This window comes from Callospermophilus lateralis, unplaced genomic scaffold (assembly GCF_048772815.1).
Source record: "Callospermophilus lateralis isolate mCalLat2 unplaced genomic scaffold, mCalLat2.hap1 Scaffold_63, whole genome shotgun sequence".
NCBI lineage: Eukaryota > Metazoa > Chordata > Mammalia > Rodentia > Sciuridae > Callospermophilus > Callospermophilus lateralis.
In genome coordinates, this window is record NW_027514713.1 from 10554365 (window position 1) to 10566532 (window position 12168).

Genomic DNA, 12168 nt, shown 5'->3' on the forward strand with positions numbered 1-12168 from the left:
ATGCGATGGCACAGACACTCTATAAAGAGGCGAACCCAGAATGCCTGCGGTGACGCGTGGATGCATCCAAAGTTTGCTGCTTGTGCCCTGCCGAGACACACCTGGGACAGCTGAGGAGTGTGGTGGTAGAGCGCGGGCAGCAGAGCCTGCAATATAAGCGTCGCCAGGCAGTGCGCCCAAGACCAGAGGCCTGAGGACCCTCCTCACTCTGGTGAGTGCCGCCTCATTTGCATAAGTCTTCAGATTCCGCTGGAGGCAGGCCAATCCGCCGGGTCCTTCGCTAATGACCATGTGTTATTCACCAACCTAATTGCTCAGCCCTGTGCAAGGGCACACTTCACGCCCAGCCGCCCTGCGCACACGATGCACCCTCCCCGCTGGTCTCCCCGCTGATGCTGCTGCCCTGCGAGGGGGACAAGCTCTCTAGCAGCATGTCTCTGCGCAAGCAGGCCAAGCCTCAACACATCAAATCGTAGGAGGAGCTGCCGCTGCCAGACAGGGCTCTAGAGCACGGTGAGGGCCAGGGTCCTAGGGTGGTTGGGGGATCCAGGACGTCCTCTGGGCTGGGAAGCATGGAACGCGGGAGCGGCTGCGTGCGTCTCAGAATGGGAGAAAATTCTCCCGTTCCGTGAGCAAGAGTCTGAGCTGCTCCAGGTCTTTGTGCCAAGTGGGCCGAGGAGATCTAGTCCCCCATGGGAAGGGCCAAGTAACTTGGCTTGATTCCTCGGAGTTGGGGACTTGCGCGCTGACGGCCTTGCCACCTGGCCAACTTGCAGAGAGCTGGTAACCATGCAACTGGAGACGCTGGGCGGGCATGGGAGGGGTCAGTCTCACTGCCTCGGCACTGCGCGCCCCCCCCACCCCCACCCTGCCACAAGTCTCTATGCACAGGAGTATGGAGCAGGCCTCCTTGGTCACAGTGCCTCCAAAATACTTCAGGACCCTGGCCTCATTCAGGGCAGACCCCAGGCAGGAGATCACATCTGGGCTGACCTACTGTTGGACTTGGGCTGGAGAGGCCGCCGCCAGGCCAGCTTTGTTCGGAGCTTAGCGCCTGGGTGCCCCAGTGGTGAGGGCCCAGGGATGGCCCAGGCCCATGCGACCTCTTTGATCCCAAGCTGAGCTCCCAGTACCGTCAACAGGCCTCCTTTGGTGACCTTTGGCCGTGAAACTCATGTCCCAGCGCGTTGACAAATGCAATGAAGGGGTTCAGAAGCAAGGAAAAAATATTGAAGGGAGTTTGAGAGTTTATCCCACATGGTGCAAAGTTTGACAAAGCAGGCATAAAGGATAAAGTGAGAAAACATCCAAAACAGGACATTGAAGAAGTGGATTAAATAAAACTTAAGACTTCAAGGTATTTTTATTGTTGTGGAGGTGAGAGAGCTGTATTTGCATCCAAGTCAGCTGAGAGGGGAACAGGTCATATGCTAATAAGAAACACTTGCATATGTTTGGTAGAATAAGGACAAAATATCTTTTTGTCATGGAAATGGATTTTTTGTTTTGTTTACTTATTCACATAGAATTTCTCACACTTGCTTTGTATTGCCCTCAATGACTACAAGATTAAATTAATGGATTTTTTCTTTCTGCCAATGAGAAAGACAGTCTTTCCTTCAAAAGAACTACATTGCATCCGTGTGAGGAATTTTAAAGCTTTATTATTATGGCTCCTGAATGGCTTAAAATCGACTTTCACAGTGCTGAAAAATGCAACAATGTAAATACTTCTCAGCTATGTAGGGTCATTGTCAAAATGTGCAGTGTCTCCTTTTATTAAAGCATATTTTAATTTATAGACTAAAACCTCTTGTATTTAACAATTATCAGGCAAAGAAATGCTGTTCATTTTTAATTTCACTTCAGAAATGTGAGCATGGTGAACTTAATAGTATAAACATGTTGGAGGATATACAGCCTGCTTATCATTGAAAACCTCAGATGAAGCAATTTTTTACAATTTATATTTTGAATTCTCCTTGCTGTGCTTGAATTTATTTAGGTTTGCCACATCCAAATTTTCCACCATGGCAAGACTGGAGATTTTGCCGGATCTATGTTTGGGCTGTATTTTCCAAGCTTTTACGGTTCTGATCTTGGAGTTCCCGGATCATATTTTGTGATAGGCCAAAAAATAACCTGTGTGGGTGAGCTGCAGTAAAGCAGCAGCTTCCCTGCCTGTTTGAAGGGTAGTTCAGGCAAACTATTACAGTAAATTCTTTCTGATTTAATTGTTCTGAACCAGATTGTTCATAAAGCATAAAAGATACTCTTGCTTGTGAAGTTAGGGAATACTCATGTGTGTTACTCTAAGTCAACCAAGTAAAGGATTTTTTAAAAGATAAATGGATATGCAAACCAAATCACTTCAATATGAATCAGATCTCAGAATTTTAATTTTGTTAAGTGCAGTGAAAATAAACATGTTGTACATGAATTTATAAGTGAGCTAAGTTACAGTGTTTTTATCTCTATCCATTACTAAATGGGTATGTTAGGTGAAAGCTTTTTATCTCTGTTCATATTTTTAATTTTTTTTTAGCACCAGGTTTTATTTTTATTTTTTAAGATATATATGACAGTATAGTGTATTTTGTACATACCTGGGGTATAACTTATTCTATTTACAATCAGAGAGAACATTTGGCCTTTGGTTTTTTGGTACTGGCATATTTTACTTAGTATAATAAACTCAGGTTCCATCCATTTACCAGCAAATGCCATAAATTTCATTCTTCTTTAGGGATGAGAAATACTCCATTGTGTATATATACCACATTGTCTTTAAACTTCATCTTTTGAAGGCCACCTAGGTTGTTTTCATAGCTTAAGTATTGTTGGGCTGCTGTAGACATTGATGTGACTGTGTCATTGTAGTATGTTGATTTTAAGTCCTTTGGTTATATATGTAGGCCCAACTCTCCATCATGTCAGTTTAGGAACTGATGTCCTCAACAAGACTTCTAAATTGCAACAAATAAAATCAAGAATCAACTGGGTTGATAACTGGTTGAATGGTGTTTCCATTCCAAATTTTCTGAGGAATCTCTGTACTGTTTTCCAGAATGCTTGGACAAATTTGCAGTCTCACTAGCAATGTATGAGTGTAACTTTTTTCTCACATCCTCCTCCCAGCATTTATTGTGACTTGCATTCTTGATAATTACCATTCTGACTGGACCAAGAGTGGAATCTCAATGTAGTTTTAATTTGCATTTTTCTAATTGCTAGAGATGTTGAGCACTTTAAAAATATATTTGTTGACCAGTTGTATTTCTTGTTCTATGAACTACCAGTTCAGATTCTTTGCATATTTATAGACATCCTGTGCCCACTAGAAGAGAATATAGGCCCAACTGTATTGGGTTATTTGTATGTTTGTGTTAAGTTTTTAGATTATTTTTCCATGGGGGAAAGTACTGGGGATTCAACTCAGCGGCATTCAACCACTGAGTCACATCCCCAGCTCTATGTTTTGCATTTTATTTTTATTATTTTTAGTTATAGATGAACACAATTTATTTATTTACTTTTTATTTATTTATTTATTTATTTATTTATTTATTTATTTATTTATTTTTATGTAGTGCTGAGGATCAAACTCAGGGTCTCATACCTGCAAGGCAAGTTCTCTAACACTGAGCCCCAGCCCCAGCCCTGTTTTGAATTTTATTTAGACACAGAGTTGTTTAGTACCTCTTCATCCTCCTGTTTCAGCCTCCTGAGCTGGTTGGTCTTTTTGCCTGTTTTGGTGTCAAAACCATGCCATTTTTTAGCACTATATTATAATTTCAGATTGGATATTGTGATGCCTGCTGCCTCCTTCACTTTTCTCTCTAAGGATTGTTTTGAATATTCTGGGCCTCTTGTTTTTCCAAATGAATTTCATGACTGCTTTTTTCTATTTCTTTGTAAAATATCATTGACATTTTAGTAGAAATTGCATTAAATCTATATAATTTTGGTAGTATGGCAATTTTGATAACATAAATTCTGCCAATCCAAGACCATTGGAAATCTTCCATCTTCTAAGGTCTTCTTTAATTTCTTTCTTTAGTGTTTGGTAATTGTCATAAAAGAGGTCTTTCACTTCTTAGATTGTTTCCCAATTATTTTATTTTTCTAATTTTTTGAGCCTATTGTGATTCATCAGCTGATACATAATTTGTGTACAATATCATAATTGATTTATGGGTGTTAATTCTATATCCTGCTACTAAGCTGAGTTTGTTTATGAGTTCTAGAAGTTTTGTGGTGTAGTTTTAGAATCTTGTTGTTGGCAAATAGGGATACTTTGATCTCTTCTTTTTCTATTGATGTCCCTTTAATTTCTTTAACCAAACTGCTCTGGTTAGAATTTCAATATTCATATGTTTAATAGAAGTGGTAAAAGAGGCCACCCTTGTCTTGTTCTAGTTTTTAGAAATAATTCTTCATTTTTTTTTCCATTTGGAATGATGTTAGTCTTGGGTTTTTGGGAATAGAACTTTTAAAATGTTCAGTTATGTTCCTATTATCCCTCATTTTACTACCATTTTGAACATGAATGGGTGTTGTATTCTGTCAAACGCTCTTTCTTCAATTATTGAGATAATAATGTAATATTTTTTTAGTCTATTTATGAGTTATGTTTTGATTTCCATAGGTTGAACCAACCTTGCATCCCTATGATGAACCCCACTTGGTCAAGGTGCACTATGTTTTTAATATGTTTTTGTATGTAGTTTTTCAGTATTTTGTCAAGAGTTTATGTATATATGTTCATCAGGGATATTTGTCTAAAGATTTATTTCATTGATGTATCTTTATCTGGTTTTGGTATCAAGGTGATTCTTCCTTCATAGGATGAGTTTGGAAGTGTTCCATCCTTTTCTATTGAATGGAATAATTTGAGGAGTTTTTGGTGTTCGTTCTTTACATATTTGGTAGAAATTGCCATAGAATTCATCTACTCGTGAAATTTTCTTTATTGGTAGCTCCAAATACTGATCCATGAAAAATAAGTTGCTTCAAAATGCTAGTAATCTCTGGGCTCAGTGGTACATGCCTTTAATCCCAGAAGCTTGGGAGGCTGAGACAGGAGAATTGTGAGTTCAAAGCCAACCTCAGCAATGGCTAGGTGTTAAGCAACACAATGAGATCCTTTCTTTAAATAAAATCCAAAGCAAGGATGAGATGAGGCTCAGTGGTCGGTACCCCTGAGTTCAATCCCCAGTACCAAAAAAAAAAAAAAAGCCAGAAATGAGAAAAAAATGACTATGTATAAATTCGCATGAATCATTTAGGTCACTATTAAACAGAAAAAGGAAACAATATATATATTAGTGCTTACATAGGCAGCCATAAGCAGGTCCATGGTATACTAATGAACACAGCCTCTTAGCAAACTTCAGATTATGCCCAACTTACTCCGCCAGAGCAGAAAGACTAGTCCTATGTTCATAAGCATACCTAGAACTTGCATTGTCCTAAACTAAACTGAAGGCAAGATGTTGCAAGGATTTTCTTCGAAATCTAATTTCTGGAGTTTTAAGGGAATAAACACAGATTTTAGTTTTCTCTCTGCAGGATGCCACCCCTCAGTCTTGCGTACAACATTCCATCTACTTTAGATATTCTTCCCCTTTTTGATCCTTTTGCTTTAACACCTACTTATCTTCCAGGTCTTAGTTTACATGTCTCTTCTTCAGAGAGGGCTTCTTTGACTCTGTGTCTGAGTTGCATGACCCTCCACAGAGTGCTCAGCTACCCTGTGTGCTCTGCCTTGTGCTGTGACCATTTAGTGATTTATCTGTCTTCCCACCCAGACAGTAAACCCTACTAGGACAGAAAATCTGTCTGCATCAATCATCAAAATAATCCAAATAATATCCTTATATTGCCAGGTAAAATTGAGGACTCAGATGTTTCTTTGAAATTAAAAAATTAATGAATAAAAAGTTAATAGCAAGAAGTCAAATGAAAAAAAATAGTCAAATGAAAAAAATACAAAACTAGAATGCCACTTTCTTTGGTTAAGATGTGTTGGAACACTAGATTACACTTCTGGCAATATTGAGGAAAACAAATGATATAAAAAAGGGAAAGTAAGAGATTTTCCCATCTTTTGACTCAACCAACAGAACAAAGCATTCCTTGTTCCTTGCACAAACTATCAAGCTTCTTCTTTAAACTAAAAAAGGTAAAGCTTTCAGGAAACCTCACCATGTCCTAGAAACTGTCTCCTGCCAAGTGAGGGGGCACATTCATCCTGGAGAAAATCCACCACTTGTGGAAGAACTTTCATTGTAACACAGAAACAATATTACAGAAATGGAAAGTTTCTCATGTTAAAATAAAATCTGAGTACAAGGACAAAAATAATACAGGACACATTTTCAAAATAAACTTGCCTCTGAGCTCACAAAAACACTGATAAGAAATTACTTTTAACATTCAAACTTTGTATGATAGTCTGAAAAGAGGAACTATAAAGGTTTTGGTAGGGTAGGATGGTCACTTCTGGGGGGGATGGTGGATCAAAGCAGCAAGGAGAAGCAAGTATACATTCTGCTACTTTGCAGGTATAAGAAATCAAATTTTTATGGCAGTTATTGCAAGAAGCCATTTGTACAAGGAGCACAGTGTCCCCCATTGTGGTGATCATGCAGAGTATAAAGAAGAAATTTCCTATCTTGACTATTATAGAGAAGTTGTTTCCATAGATACCTGATCTTAACAACCAATTAGGCAAATATGAGTATTCCCAAAGTCTATATGTGTTACATCTCTGAAATTACAAACTTCTTGCTGCTTAAGACCAGAGGCTGTTAGGGCAAGGACATACTTAAACCATTTTCTCTGGGGAGCCCTCACCCAGGCTGAGGTAGTTCAACAGGGATATCCCTTTCTTTCCCCAACACTGATAATCCCCAGCTTACTAAAGACTTATGAGGTATTCAACAAAGACAATGGAATTATATCAGTTTCTTTTATTGATCATTATTTTTTTAAAAAGTGACAGGGTCTCACTATGTTTTCTAGGTTGGCCCCAAACTCTTGGGCTCTAGTTGTCCTCTGCCTCAGCTTTCCCAGGACTACAGGCTCCATCCATCACACCTTGCAATGATTACTATTTTTTAACATTTTGTATAGGCGTCATTGGTAATATAGGAATCCTAATAAGCTCAAGAACTGGTTCTGGGTTAACAATGATGCTGGACTGAACATCATTTAATCACTCCTGAGGACTGCAATGTCCTTGGGAGTCTTGCTAGTTGCCTCAGGGTCCTGATCCCAGGTCTACACTGTGTTAAAGGCTGCGGACATTCTGGTGCCTGGAAATCTCTGGTTTGTAGAACATGAGTTGTTATTTGACATATCTCAAAGAAAACCCTCTCACTTCAGAAGGTAAAAGAGCCATTTTACTTTAGTGAGACCATGGAAAGACAACCTGATTTCTTAGAAAGGAAATTCCAGAAAAACAAGTTTTTCATACATATATAATGTTCTTTTGCATAGATCATTCTGGTTCTACCAGTATGACTGGGATTGAAGGCATGTTGGTCTCTCCTCACTGAAATGATAACCACCCTGTCTAAGAACCATTAGTTAGGAGAGACTAGTCAGGAAAAGGGACAGTTGGTGAACAGAACAGAGCTTTCAAAACCCTAACCCTGGCCTAGGGCTACAGAAGTCATTGGCATCTCCACTCAGGTGAAAGGAGCAACCTGGGTTCTGCACAGTTTTTTCACTTGGCAAGAGCAGAGTATGTCCAAACTCTATTCCATGACCAGTGAGCTGGGCAGAAGGCAGGTCCAGCCAGTTGGTCCCTCGGGCCAGGGCAGGAAGTGAGTCTCTCTTACCCTGGTGGGTGTGGCTTCAGGGCTAACACCAAAAATTTATCCAAAGGAAGGCATCCAGGTCGAGCCAGCAGACTTGTCCCAGCAGGTTCCTGAGTAACAGCTGCTCCCGGTAAGTATCAACAGGCAAGGTGCAGAGACAATGGGGGTTTGAGAACCAGGCAACATGAGAGCAAAGCCCAGGGAGAGAATGGAAAGAATGAAGAAATGGGCATTGGATTGAGACACCTCTGGACTCACATGTCATTAATCTTCTGCGTGACCACAGGCAAGACATTAAACCTTGCTAAGCCTTATTTTCAACACCCATAGCATTATGATAACAGGATATTTCTCATTGGGTGTCAGGAGGCTTAAATGATAAAAATGCATCTTGGTCAATAGTAACTACTAAATTTTAGATCATATTATTAGATCAACACCAGCATAATTATTATTGTTTAAAAGAGTTGCTTAAAAAACGAACTCCTAACAAGTCATAGAAAAGAAACTTGTGGATGGAATGATAAGTACAACTAAAAATTCCAGGGGTGATATGGGCACATTTTCAAGACCTTCCACCCCCTAGGATTTTTGCTAGGGTGTGGACCAACATGGAAGAGAAGCAGTGCCCCTTGAGGAATCTGGCCCAGATGAGAGGTCATCCTACCCACCTGCCATCAGACTCTACTCCCAACATCGCCTGAAAGCAGGCCAGCCCACTCAGAAGCAAGCTGCCTCCTTCCAGCCTGACTGACTTTTTGGTGTCATTTTTAAAGAGTTGAATATGGATGCCAACTGAACAGAAATGACAGTGAAAAGTGCCAGGTTCAATACACTTGTAAAGGATTCATTTACATCTTCCTGGAACCTCATTCCTCTGCTGCCATCTGTGGAGCAGGGAGATGTAGGAGGGCTCCAAGTGGCTGAGAGACAGCCTCAGAGAAAGTGCTGGGTGGTAAATGTGTGGGAGCCAAGATGATGCTATTAGCTGTTCCATCTTGAATGTGTCAGTATGATCTGTGCATCAACAGCTCAGGAAAAACAGCCTTATAAACTTCTACAGTGATCTCAAGGCACAATCCCATTCCTTTCAGGGAAGGGACTTCACTGGCAAGAATTGCAAAGGATGGTGCAAATCCCTCTCCACCAGTTCATTTCTTGAAGATTCTCTTTCAGAAAGCCTATCTGGACTGAATTCATAAAAGCCCCCAAATCCTTGGAATTCCTGAGGCTGCTCCTCCAACTACCACAATTACCTCCTAACTCCTTCTCTTCCTCCACTTATTTGGTCTTTGACAAAGTTCTATCTTTAATGAGTCTCTAAAGGGTAGGAATCAGTTTACTTTCCATATATGACCCAGCTAAAAGCCTACTGTGGAGTTGAGAAGCAATATCATAGAACAGTTCAGATCTTAGGTCTAGGACCAGTCATTCAAGGCTTGAATTTAGCTCAGCCATTGACAACTTGTGCTTTAAAGATTGGTCACAAAACTTTTGATCCTCCTACACTCACACATGGGCATTATTCCTTCCCCCCTGAGTGCAGGCTAGTCTTAATGATTTGCATCTAATAAATAAAATATGGCAAAAGTAATAGGCATTGATTTTGAGGTGAGGTTATAATAAGGGAGAAGTTTCTGTCTCTCATTTTATTCCTCTAGAGTCACATAGTCTGCAGAAGCCAGCTACCATGACATGAGGATTCTCAGGTGGCTTATAGAGAGGCCCATGTCCAGAATCTGAGGTCTGCCAGCAGCCATGTGAGCAAGCTTAGAATCAGGTTGTTCCCAAATAAGCCTGTCAATGACTGCAACCCTGACCAATATCTTGACTTTATGAGAGAACCAGAGAATGAAGGGTCTAGCTAAGACACTCTGGGATGCCTGCCCACAGAAACTATGACATAATCAATGGTTTTATGATAAGTCAACAAGGTTAGGGAAATTTGTAATGCAGAAATAGATAACTAATGAGCAGGTGATATAACCTAAGATCCAATTTCCTTATGTGAAAAAATGGGGTAATTACAATTATGAAAATCCTGTGAGACAATAAATGAAAATCACTTAGCCCAATGTTTGGCACATCATGAGAGCTTAGTAATTGAGATATGTTGTTACCATCACTGTAGGGATTAGTACTGTGCAATGCTAAAAAGCCTAGGCTTCAAGGTTACTAAATTTGGATTCAAGTCCTTGCAATGCAACCTAAGAGCTATAAAAGTCTAGGCAAACCACTTAGTCTTACTGGGTCTCCAACTTCAGCACTTTCACCCTCATTGTGAAGACAAAATAACTTAATCTACAAACAAACTGCTCAGTCATTGACATTTAAACAATACTACTTCATCATCATTGATGCTTTTGGTGATATGACAATGACCCAGGAAGAAACAAAATGCAAAGTACACATAACCCTAAGTGGCCATCAGAAGGTGTGAGCCTATTCTCTCCTGTGGTCCTCTGAACCAGTTTATGGGTGTGTGCTCCCAGGGACAATTTGTGTTTGACCTTGAAGATTCAGCTCAGGCTTTAGCTCCTACCCAAAGTTTTCCTCTACCTGTCTCTATGCTCCTAGAATACCCTAACAGTCCCCCATGGTGGCACTGAAATTTTACCCTATAGTTATCCTTCACATCTGTCTACACTCTTCCCCAGTCAGAGAATTCCTTAGATGAGAGACCACCTCAACAGAGCTCTTGAGGCACTAGCACCTACCTCACTGCCTGGCAATTAGTGATTTCTCTACAGAAGTGTGTTAGATGAGTGAATTAATAGATTAATATGTGAGAGCCCATAGATTGTTGCTGAGTTTTAGAGGGAAGTTGTTTGTTCAATCCAGGTTCATCACAATTCTTATAATCTCTCATGAATGAAGACAATATTGAAAGCCTTTGGGTTGAACCAAATTTCTAGGCCCAGCTTGCATTAGTGATCAAAAGAGGCTATAAAGACATAAATACTTACTACATCCATGCAAAAGCTCATGTATAAATGCCAAAAGCATTGGGGAAAATAGTGAGGGATGATATAAATGGTCATGTCTAAAGCTCCATAAGATTACTTCTTTAAAAATATATCTTTCATTCATGAAAATATTTACTATTGCCAACCCTGTGCCAGGATCTGGGCTGGGTGACAAGGACCCTGATGAGTAGTGCCTGCTGTCATGGAACCAACAGTTTAGTTGAAGAACTGATGCTATAGAAGATGAGTCCAAAAAATCTGCCCAGAGAGTCAGCCTGGGGTACTCAGCAATCTCCTGAAGATACTTGCCTTATGTTCAGACTCCAGTGAAGTCATCACCACCTAAACCCTTCCTTCTCCATTAAAAAACCTTTCTACCAATTGCATTTCTACATATTAGAAATAAACTGTTAAAAATTTGAATTTAAAGATGCTGAAAATAGCATAAAAATTTAATTACTCTTCTTTCAAGTATAGCCATTATGAAAAAAAATGGAAGTTACTCAAAAATTAAGGATAAATCTGACAAAAGCCACGTAAGACCCATACATGGACAACTATAAGTCATCAGAGAGAAAGGCAGGTGTGGTGGCACATGCCTATAATCCCAGCAGATCTGGAGGCTGAGACAGGAGGATCACAATTTAAAGCCAGCCTTAGCTACTTAGTGGGTTCCTGAGCAACTCAGCAAGACACTGTCTCTAAATAAAATATAGAAAGGGTTTAGGGAGACTGGGGCTGTGGCTCAGTGGGAGAGCGCTCTTCTAGCATGTGTGAGGCCCTGAGCTGGATCCCCAGCACCACATGTAAATAAATAAAATAAAGGTATTGTGTCCACCTACAACTAAAAAACAAATTTAAAACGGTAGGGGAGGCTGGGAGATGTGGCTCAGTGGTTAAGTGCCACTGGGTATAATCCCTACCAAAAAAAAATCAGTGAGAGGAATCAAAGGAAATCTGAATAAAAGGAAATACATGGTGTGTTCATGAATCAAAAGATTTAGTATTGATGGAAATTCCCTTTAATTGACCTAGAGATTAAATATAACTCTAATCAAATCTGCATACCTTATTTGTAGAAATAATTAAGCTGATTCTTAAATTAAAAGGACTTTAGAATAAAAAAAAAACTTTGAAGAATAAAACTGGAAAACTCATACGATCTTGACTTACTATAAAGTTAGTAACTAAGGCAACATGGTATTGGTATAAAGACAGACAAATTGAAAAATGGAACAGAACAGATTCCAGAAATAGACTAATACATATATTATTATTATGTGTTAATTAATTATTTACAGCAATAATGAAGTACTTTGATGGAAGAAGAATCTATCCGATAAATGGTATGAAACAACTGTATATTAACATGCAAA

The 12168-nt window shown here is 39.7% G+C and overlaps 1 pseudogene; it reads right to left on the reverse strand.

The window, feature by feature from the left end:
- Window positions 1-314: 314 nt before the first annotated feature.
- The window catches only part of LOC143389693 (kelch-like protein 3), a 66614-nt pseudogene continuing 54760 nt past the window's right edge, over window positions 315-12168 (reverse strand).